Consider the following 10,783-nt stretch of genomic DNA (forward strand, 5'->3'; position numbering starts at 1 on the left):
TCTTACAGTCTTTTTGTACTGGGACACTATCTCCACCAAAAATTTATCCCCGTTGTTATATTTTTTTAAGGTTTTAAATTTTTTTCTTCCTTTTTTTGTTTCATTTTGTTTTGTTTTACAGCATGCCAAATCCTTTGGCATATGTGATGGCCTTCAACAATCTCTCTTTAAGTTTTTCCTTCCTTGAATATTCCGGAAGTAAAAGCACATTAAAGCAAGTATGAGATGTAGGTAACCTTTCTTGTCTGGGCCATTTTTGGGTATAATCATCTTTAATTTTCCTAGTCCTCCCGCAGGTGCTCAGTCTGTGCCCATTTTAAACTGCAAGAAGAGTCTTTTATGTTTGTCTGTAAATGAATTAACAATTTCCCAGAACTTCCTAATCAGATCAGAGTCCCTGGTATAGACACCGTCATATTCTGTAGTTTCTTCTAGTGCTTGGAAATGTAGATTCCGGTTTCCACATATAAACAATTCAATTTCTTCTGTTCTGAGTAAGTACTTTAAGGGAGATTCACTGGTCACCATATGAAAACCTCTCCGAAAAGCCTTGAACTGTTTTTCTACTGATTTATTGAGAATGTAGTCAGAATAAAGATTAACAAATTCCTTCCTGTTTTCATTTGTCATTGGAATTTTATCACCATTTTCCTTTGGTCATACATCATTGGGTTACCAAAACTGTCTGTGATATCTGGAAAGTGCTCATCATGTCATCTTCCACATTCCCTTCATAATCCAATAAATCTTTAAAACTCTGATATAGAACTGGGTGAGAGTCTCCCAAGTCATGAAAAGTTCCTTCTTTCCCCATTAGCTTCTTGTAGACAACCATGGGAAAATGTACATCCAGTATACAGTTATTGTAAATAGCCAGACCCAGTACTATGCCAATCAGAGTAAACTGACCCTCAGTTTCAAGAGAAGATGGATTAAACCAAAACAATTCTGTAGATTCATCGTATGCGAACATACCAGTATCTGGATTGAAGATTTCCTCCACAATCAGCTGAAAAAATTCTTTGGAAACACCTCCCTCATCAACTCCTTGTTCTCATTCAAATTCCACATACAACTGCTTCTTCCAGTCTGCAGGATTTTCCATCACGATCAGCTCTAGCCAGACAAGTGCATCATCTATGATATGGTCACATCTAACTTTGAGTCTCAAATATGGATTCAACTGCTGTCCTTGAACTAAGCTGTAGAGAATAGTGAGTCTTCGTTCACTGTACATGTGAATTCTATTGTCATAATATAATCCCGAATTCTTTGTGACAGCATTCAATATAAAGGGACATGTCATAAAAGAACTTGTTCTCTGTTTCTACTTTGAAAAAAGTATAATCTTTATCCATTTATAGAACCTCATTCAGTGGTTCATTAATAAACTCTTCAAAAGGGATAAGTGGTTTTTGACAATCCAGGGTTTTAACACCAAGTTCATTTTCCAGGGGGCCCACTCGAGGACCTTTCTTGTTTCTTCTTTCTTCTCCCAAAAGCTCCTGAAGTGTCAGCTCACTAGACTCAGGGATGGGCTCCTCATCATCTTCTTCATTGTGATTTGTGTCCACTTCCCCTCCCACTGCATTTGCATAGTAAACCATTTTCAAGCACTTCGAAGCAGCAACAATGGCATCATCATCATTCACTAGATTTCGACTGCTAAATTCATTGCTTATGACTTTATTTATTTTTATTAATTAATTAGATATTTTTGAGACGGAGTCTCTGTCGCCCAGGCTGGAGTGCAATGGCACGATCTGGGCTCACTGCAACCTCCGCCTCCCGGGTTCAAGGGATTCTCCTGCCTCAGCCTCCCAAGCAGCTGGGACTACACGTGTGCGCCATCACGCCCCACCAATTTTTGTATTTTTAGCGGAGACGGGGTTTCAATATGTTGGCCAGTCTGGTCTCGAGTGATCTGCGCGCCTCGGCCTCCCATATGGGGTTATTTTTTGGAGTGATGCAAACATTTTGAAATTAGGTGTGACGGTTCCATGACTTTGTGAATATATTAAAAACCATTGAATTGTACACTTAAAAAAATGGGGTGCATTTGGCCTGGCACAGTGGCACATGCCTGTAATCCCAGCACTTTGGGAGAATTAGGAGGATCCTTTGAGGGCAGGAGTTCCAGACCAGCCTGGACAAAATAGGAAGACCCCATCTCTACGAAAAGAAAAAAGAAAAAAGGATTGTAATTAGCTTGCAGTGAGCCAAGATGGCGCCACTGCACTCCAGCCTGGGCAGCAGAGCGAGACTCCGTCTCAAAAAAAAAAAAAAAAAAAGGGGGGGGGTGGGGGAAAGAAATGAAGGGATAGCAAAACTCAGTTACCAAAATGGCAATGTGTTTTAACTGTTTACAGGCCAAGAATTCACATTTGCAACACACGCAATACACTGTACTGATTGTGTGACTTCCTCTAGAGAGAATGTCAAAAGTTACAATGCGAGGGCTTTTATGAATGCGAGATGAGGCCCAGTGTGCCTCCTCCTCTTCAGTTTGTGCCTCAGTGATCATCACCTCCCAAAACATATGCTGAGCTCCCAGCTTCTAGGCACTGTCCCAAAAGTGGGGTGTCAGTGGGAACTCAAGCAACAGACACTATAGAGTCTCACACCTCATAGAACTCATTTTCTCCTTGCTTCTTTTTTTCTTCACCTTTTTTTTTTTTTTTGAGATGGGGTCTCAGCCTGAGATGGGGTCCAGGCTGGAGTGCAGTGGCACAATCATAGCTCACTGCAACCTTAAATGCCTGGGCTCAACGTAGCTTCCTGCCTAAGCCTCCTGAGTAGCTGGGACTACAGGCACCCGCCACTATGTCTGGCTAATTTTTCTTTCTTTCTTTTTTTGTATTTTTAGTAGAGATGGGGTTTCATCGTGTTAGCCAAGGTGGTCTCGATCTCCTGACCTTGTGATCTGCCCGCCGTGGCCTCCTAAAGTGCTGGGATTATAGGCATGATCCACCGCGCCTGGTCCTGATTTTTAACTTCTCTTTTTTCTTTTTTCTTTTTTTTTGAGACAGACTCCTGTTGCCCAGGCTCTGGAGTACAGTGGTGCGATCTCGGCTCACTGCAACTTCTCCCTCCCAAGTTCAAGCGATTCTCCTGGCTCAGCCTCCTGAGTAGCTGGGACTACAAGCATGCGCCACCATGCCCAGATCATTTTGGTATTTTTAGTAGAGACGGGGTTTCGCCATGTGGGCCAAACTGGTCTCCAACTCTTGTCCTCAGGTGATCCGCTGGCCTTGGCCTCCCAAAGTGCTGGGATTATAGCCATGAGCCACCGTGCCTGGCCTTGATTTTTAACTTTTAACTTTGAAATAACTACAGACTTTGAAAGAAGTTGGAAGAATAGTACAAAGAGTTACCACATGCTCTTCACCCAAGCTTCCTGAAATATTGATATCTTACATGACCATAGTACAATGATCAAAACAAGGAAATAAGCATGGAAATCATACCCTTACCTAATCTACAGATCTTATTCAAATGATCACCAGTCTTCACCCTAAGGTTCTTTGTTCCCCATGTGGCCTCCAATCCTAGATTGCTTCACATTGTGTTGAACTGTCAAATGGCCTTAGTCTCCAAGTGAGACCACTAACCAGCTATTCTGTAGGCTGTCCCTCAATTTATCAACCCAGTTTTTATGGGCTAAATGATGCCCTCCAAAATTCATATGTTGGAGCCCTAATTTCCAGTACCTTGGAAGGCGACTGTGTTTGAAGATAGGGCCTTTAAAATGGCAATTAAGTTAAAGTGAGACCTTTAGGATGGGCTCTAATCCAATCTGTCTGGTGTCCTTATAAGAAGAGGAAATTTGGGGGCATGCTTGGTGGCTCACACCTGTAATCCCAGCACTTTAGAAGGCTAAAGTAGGAGGATCGCTTGAGGTATGAAGATCACTTGAGACCAGCCTGGCCAACATGGTGAAACCCCATCTCTACTAAAAATACAAAAATTAGCTGGGTGTGGTGGCACATGTCTGTAATCCCAACTACTTGGGAGGCTGAGGCAGAAGAATCACTTGAACCTGGGAGGGGGAGGTTGCAGTGAGCCCAGATTGAGCCACTGCACTATAGCCTGGGTGACAGAGCAAGATTCCGTCTTAAAAAAAAAAAAAAACTGGACACACAAAGAGGCACCAGGGGCCAGGTGTGGTGGCTCATGCCTGTAATCCCAGCCTTTTGGGAGGCCAAGGCAGGAGGATTGCCTGAGCTCAGGAGTTCAAAACCAGCCTGGGCAACATAGTGAGACCCTGTCACTCTCTCTCTTTTTTTTTTTTTATTTAAAAAATAAATAAAACCAGGCACCAGGGATGTTTTCACTCCAAGGAAAGACCATGTGAAGACACAGCAAGAAGGCAGCCATGTGAAACCAACCCAGCAGGCACCCTGGTCTTGGACTTCTTGCCTCCAGAAGTGTAAGCAAATAAATTTCTATTGTCTAAGCCACCCTGTGTGCGCTATTTTGTTATGGCAGCCCCAGCAAACTAATATATCCATTCTCTTCAGTTCTTGGAAATCTGCCCATTTCTGTGTTCTCTGACCCTTTTTATCTGCCCATTTATTGATTTATAGCCTTCTCCAGTTCCTTATCCTTGTTACTGGTCCCGAGTAAATTTCTGTTAGATTTCTCCCAGCTGGGCAAGCTTCCAGCTCACCAAAACATCTCTTTCTTTGCTTTTTACTTATATCCCCGTTGTATCATTTTTCCATTGCTGAGGTAACAAATTACCACGAATTTAATGGCTTAAAAGAACACAAATTTCTTGTCTTAGAATTTGGGGGGTCAGAGTCAAACGGGTCTGCAGGACTGCATTCCTCCTGGAGGTCCTAAAGGAGAGTCCATTTTCTTGCCTCTTCCAAGCTTCCAGATGCTCCCTGCACTCCTTGGCTCCCCATCCAACATCTTCAAAGTCAGCAGCATAAATCTTCCATCTCCCTTTCTCTCTCTTTTTTTAGACAAAGTCTTACTCTGTCACCTAGGCTGGAACGCAGTGGTACAGTCATAGCTCACTGCAGCCTCAAACCCCGAGGCTGAAGTTGTCCTCCCGCCTCAGCCTCACGAGTAGCTGGGACCACAGGCATGCACCACCATGCCTGGCTGATTTTTAATTTTTTATAGAGACAGGCTCTTGCTATGTCACCAGGGCTATCTTGAATTTGGGCGCCCACGATCAGAAGCCGGCATGGTCGGCAGCTCCCTGCACCACGTCCAGGCTTCCCGGGCCTCCAGCTGCCCCCTGCGCTGCCGCCGCCACCGCCGCCGGCACCAGCACGTGGCCACTCCAGATGCTCCGGAGGGATTGAGCACCTCACGCACACCCAGCCCGCGCCATCCAATCCGGAGGCCATGGGCCGACATAAGGGCTGAGCGTTTGAAATGTGCCCAGACCACCAGATGCATGGGCCCATTCACACGAAATACCCAGAACAGGCAAAGCCACAGAGGCAGAAAGTATGGGGTTATTTATTTTAATTAATTAATTAATTGTTTTGAGACGTACTCACCTCTGTCGCCAAGGCTAGAGTGCCGATCCCTATGTTAGCTTGATGTGGTGGCTCATATCTGTAATCACAGCACTTTGGGAAGCTGAGGCGGGAGGATCGCTTCTCAGGCCAAGAGTTCAAGACCAGTCTGGGCAAAATAGTGAAACCCCCTGCTATGGTTTGTATTTGTGTCCCTGCCCAAATCTCATGCCGAATTATAATCCCCAGTGTTAGGGGAGGGACCTGGTAGGAGGTGATTGGATCATGGGGGGAGAGTGCCTCCGTGCTGTTCTCGTGATAGTGAGTTCTCATGAGATCTGGTTGGTTTAAAAGCCTGTAGCATTTCCCCCTTCTCTCCCTTCCTCCTGCACCAGCTATATAAGATGTGCATGCTTCCCCTTTGCCTTCCGCCATGACTGAAAGTTTCCTGAGGCCTCCCAGCCATGTCTCCTGCACAGCCTGTGGAACTGTGAGTCAATTAAACCTCTTTTCTTTATAAATTACCCAGTCTCAGGTAGTTCTTTATAGCAAAGTGAGAACGGACTGATACAACCTACATCTCTACAAAAAAAAAAATTGTTTTAATTACCTGGGCATGGTGGTGCACACCTGTAGTCCCAGCTACCCTGGAGTCCAAGGCAGGAGGATCACTCCAGCCTGGGCAACAAGAGCGAAACTCCATCTCAGAAAAAAAAAAAAAATTAAAAAATTAAAAAAAGTAAAGAAAAAAATTATTTTACTAAATCTGGCAAAGCCAAAGGGATGAAACTGACATTTACTGGACACCTTCTGCACATGTCAGTTCTCCTAGAAACCCAGAGAGGCAAAGGATCGGTAGCAATCTCTAGAGGCAAATATCCTGTAATATCCATGGTGTTCTTTGTGGAGCAGCTCAATGGATTTACTTAATGGGAACTGAAAGAAGGAAAAATGAAGACTTAGAAGGCTTTGATGATTTCCAATGCATTACTGTATACTTGTCTCTTCTTAGAAGCAATAGAAAAAAAAATCAGGAACTAAAGACAATCTATTACTTAAGCAAATGCTAAAGGCTTCCCATGGTCTTCAAACAAGAAGAGATGCTCTAAGATAAATTAATTCATTACATTGATGCTTCATCATCTGTGGAAGCTGTGATTCAGAGCCCTCCAGCAATAATGAGGCAGCGCGTTCATGTCCCGTTAATATCCCCAAACAGTGGGAGATGAATGGAGAACATAGGGCTGTGTTTGAATGAAAAAAGGCAGTTTTGTTCGGCGCTCTTTCAGCAGGGAATAAGTACTGATGTGGGAACTGAGCTTCAATTTACAACTAAGGATCACATTTAAAATATATTAAGATGACTACAATGAAGCTTATTGTAGCTATTATTATTTCATTTAAATGAATCCCAGTTTAATAAGAACCACCAAGGGGGCTACCATGTCTAAAATGTAGCTTCTCTTGCGAATCCTGAAATTTCTACTGACAAACAAAAGACTATGATGCACAATTAATTAATTAATTAATTAATTAATTAGAGATGGAGTCCCGCTCTGTCACCCAGGCTGGAGTGCAGTGGCACGATCTCAGCTCACTGCAACCTTTGCCTCCTGGGTTCAAGCGATTCCTTTGCCTCAGCCTCCTGAGTAGCTGGGATTACAGGCATGCGCCACCACGCCTGGCTAAATTTTTTTGTATTTTTAGTAGAGATGGGGTTTTGCCATGTTGGCCAGGCTGGTCTAGAACTCCTGACCTCAGGTGATCTGCCTGCCTCGGCCTCTCAAAGTGCTGGGATTACAGGCGTGAGCCACCATGCCCGGCCAATGCGCAAAATGTTTAAGACCAAAAGGACTGTTTTGCAGTGGAGCAGATGATCAACCAGTAAGGCCAACCCCTCAAAAAATGTAGCACTGAAGTTTCTTCAACATCTGCCTCTGAGACTTGTTCATATGTGCAGACACAGAGCAGGAAACTAAAGCAACTGCCTTCCTCTTTGTCACCTGAAATGAGAATGGAGAGAGGCTGGCAAGGAAATGATATGTAATCTTCCCTCCTTCCTGATTTTCTTTTCTTTCCTTTTTTTTTGAGTTGGAGTCTCGCTCTGTCACCCAGGCTGTAGTGCAGTGGCACAATCCCAGCACTTTGGGAGGCTGATGGGGGTAGATTACTTGAGGCCAGGAGTTTGATACCAGCCTGGCCAACATGGTGAAACCCCATCTCTACTAAAAATACAAAAAAGTAGCTGGGCGTCGTGGCATGTGCCTGTCATCCCAGCTACTTGGGAGGCTGAGCACGAGAACTGCTTTAGTCTAGGAGGTGGAGATTGTGGTGAGCTGAGATCATGTCACTGCATTCCAGCCTGGGCGACAGAGCGCGACTACATCTCGAAAAAAAAGAAAAGAAGCATTTACAATCTATTCACTCTGAAATTTACAGTCTATTTACTCTGAAGCCTGCTACCTGAATGCTTCATCTGTGAGATAAAACTTTAGTCTCTGCAACCTCTTACTGTAACCCAGATATTCCTTTCTATTAATAATAACTCTTTCAACCAATTGCCCATCAGAAATTTTTTTTTCTTTTTTTGTTTTTTGAGACTGAACCTCGCTGTGTCGCCCAGGCTGGAGTGCAGTGGCGCGATCTTGGCTCACTGCATGCTCTGCCTCCTGGGTTCATGCCATTCTCCTGCCTCAGCCTCCTGAGTAGCTGGGACTACAGGCGCCCGCCACCACACACCACTAATTTTTTGTAGCTTTAGTAGAGATGAGGTTTCACCATGTTAACCAGGATGGTCTCGATCTCCTGACCTTGTGATCCACATGCCTCGGCCTCCCAAAGTGCTGGGATTACAGGCATGAGCCACCGTGCCCGGCCCAGAAAATTTTTAATCTACCTATAACCCAGAACAAACCAATGTAAATCTTTAAATGTATTTGACTGATGTTTCATGATTCCCTAAAATGTATAAAATGAAGCTGCACCCGGACCACCTTGGGGATGTGCTCTCTTGCTGCTACACTTTCTGCAAATTTTCCATACAATTTTTCTTTTTCTTTTTTTTTTTTTGAGACAGAGTCTCACTCCATTGCCCAGGCTGGAGTGGGGTGGCACGATCTTGGCTCACTGTGACCTCTGCTTCCCAGGCTCAAGTGATTCTCCCACCTCCGCCTCCAAAGTAGCTGGGACTACAGCTGAGTGCCACCACGCCCAGCTAATTTTTGTGTTTTTTGTAGACAGGGTTTTGCCATGTTGCCCAGACTAGTCTTAAACTCCTGGACTCAAGCAATCCACCCTCCTCAGCCTCCCAAAGTGCTGGGATTACAGGCAGGAGCCACTGCACCCAGCTAGAAGAGAGAAAGTTTAATATAGTTGATTCTCATTATTCAAGATAGTTACATTCAAAAAAGGACACTGAATTGGTGAATATTGAACCATTTGCTCTAAAGGAAATGCAGGATTGGGTGTCTCCAAGCCTCTGGTCACAATATTTTTATAAAGCAATCAATACATAATCTTCTTTTATGTGTGTGTGTTAAAGGATGCCTTAACTAATACATATTGTTGATTCATTGACATTGAACTCACGGCCAACAGCATTGTAACTCATGCGTGAACAAAGCTTATCTAACAAATGTACCTTCTCCATTAGGTACTTCACAGCCTTCTTGCACTCAGAGACACTGGATAGCACTTCAGGAGGACACTTACGGGCCTTCTGTTGTTGTTGTTGAGATGAAGTCTCACTCTATTCCCCAGTCTGGAGTGCAGTGGTGTGATCTCGGTTCACTACAACCTCCACCTCCAAGATTCAATCGATTCTCCTGCCTCAGCCTCTGGAGTAGCTGGGGATTACAGGTATGCGCCACCATGCCTGGCTAATTTTTTTAATTTTTAGTAGAGACAGGGTTTCACTATGTTGGCCAGGCTGGTCTCCAACTCCTGACCTCAGGTGATCCACCTGCCTTGGCTTCCCAAAGTGCTGGGATTACAGGTGAGAGCCACCGCACCTGGCTGGGGGCCATTTTAAGCAGCAAAATCACAAAAAGCACAGAATTGTGAAAGATGTGACACTAAAAACACTGCAGAGAGGACACTTGTTTGCAGTCTGAAAGCTGAGACAAGAAGGCAGAGTGTGGCCAGGTGCGGTGGCTCATGCTTGTAACCCTAGCATTTTGGGAGACTGAGGCAGGAGGATCACTTGAGGTCAGGAGTTCAAGACCAGCCTGGCCAACATGGTGAAGCCCTGTCTCTAATAAAAATACAGAAATTGGCCGGGCGTGGTGGCTCATGCCTGTAATCCCAGCACTTTGCGAGACCAAGGCGGGTGGATCAAGAGGTCAAGAGCTCCAGATCATCCTGGCCGACATGGTGAAACCCCATCTCTACTAAAAATACAAAAATTAGCCAGGCATGGTGGCACCCGCCTGTAGTCCCAGGTACTCAGGAGGCTGAGGCAGGAGAATCGCTTGAACCTGGAAGATAGAGGTTGCACTGAGCTGAGATTGCACCACTGCACTCCAGTCTGAAGACAGAGCAAGACTCTGTCTCAATAAATAAATAAAAATAAAAATACAGAAATTAGCTGGGCATGGTAGCATACGTGTGTGGCCCCAGCTACTCGTTGAGGCAGGAGAATCGCTTGAACCTCAGAGGTGGAGGTTGCAGTGAGCCAAGATCATGCCACTGCACTCCAGCCTGGGCAACAGAGCAGGACTCTGTCTTAAAAAAAAAAAAGACTTGAAGGCAGAGTGTCACCTTGTCGGACCTCAGCTGGGAATGGGTGCATCATGTGACTTAAATATTTTGCTGCTCTCTGCATGTACATGTCTTCAGATAATGGCAAAAGCACCAGAGGTATTGATTTGGGGTCCAAATACATTTTAGCAAGGTAGACAGATTTATAAATATGGAACCCGTGAATAATGAGGATGGACTGTATGAAGAATTGTTAATAGGAGACTGGAATAATGAGGGTTTGAGTAGTAAGAAGGAAACTCTGAAGAGTATACAGGCAGGTGCAGGGACTCACATCTGTAATCCCAGCACTTTGGGAGGCTGAGGCAGGTGATTAGCTTGAGCTCAGGATTTGGAGACCAGCCTGGGCAATACAGCAAGACTCCATTTCTTAAAAAAAAATAATTTTTTTTTTAATTAGCTAGGCATGGGGGCTCATGTCTGTAGTCCCAGCTACTCGGGAGGCTAAGGTGGGGGGATCGCTTGAGCCCGGGAGGCAGAGGTTGCAGTCAGCCGAGATTGTACCACTGCACTCCAGTCTGGGCAACAGACTGAGACCCTGTCTCAAA

The 10,783-nt window shown here is 44.7% G+C and overlaps 1 pseudogene; it reads right to left on the bottom strand.

The window, feature by feature from the left end:
• Nucleotides 1–300: 300 nt before the first annotated feature.
• LOC100456288 (ubiquitin-protein ligase E3A-like) lies at nt 301–5,363 on the bottom strand (annotated as a pseudogene).
• Nucleotides 5,364–10,783: the final 5,420 nt, after the last annotated feature.

The sequence above is a fragment of the Pongo abelii genome, chromosome 18 (genome assembly GCF_028885655.2).
Source record: "Pongo abelii isolate AG06213 chromosome 18, NHGRI_mPonAbe1-v2.0_pri, whole genome shotgun sequence".
Lineage (NCBI taxonomy): Eukaryota > Metazoa > Chordata > Mammalia > Primates > Hominidae > Pongo > Pongo abelii.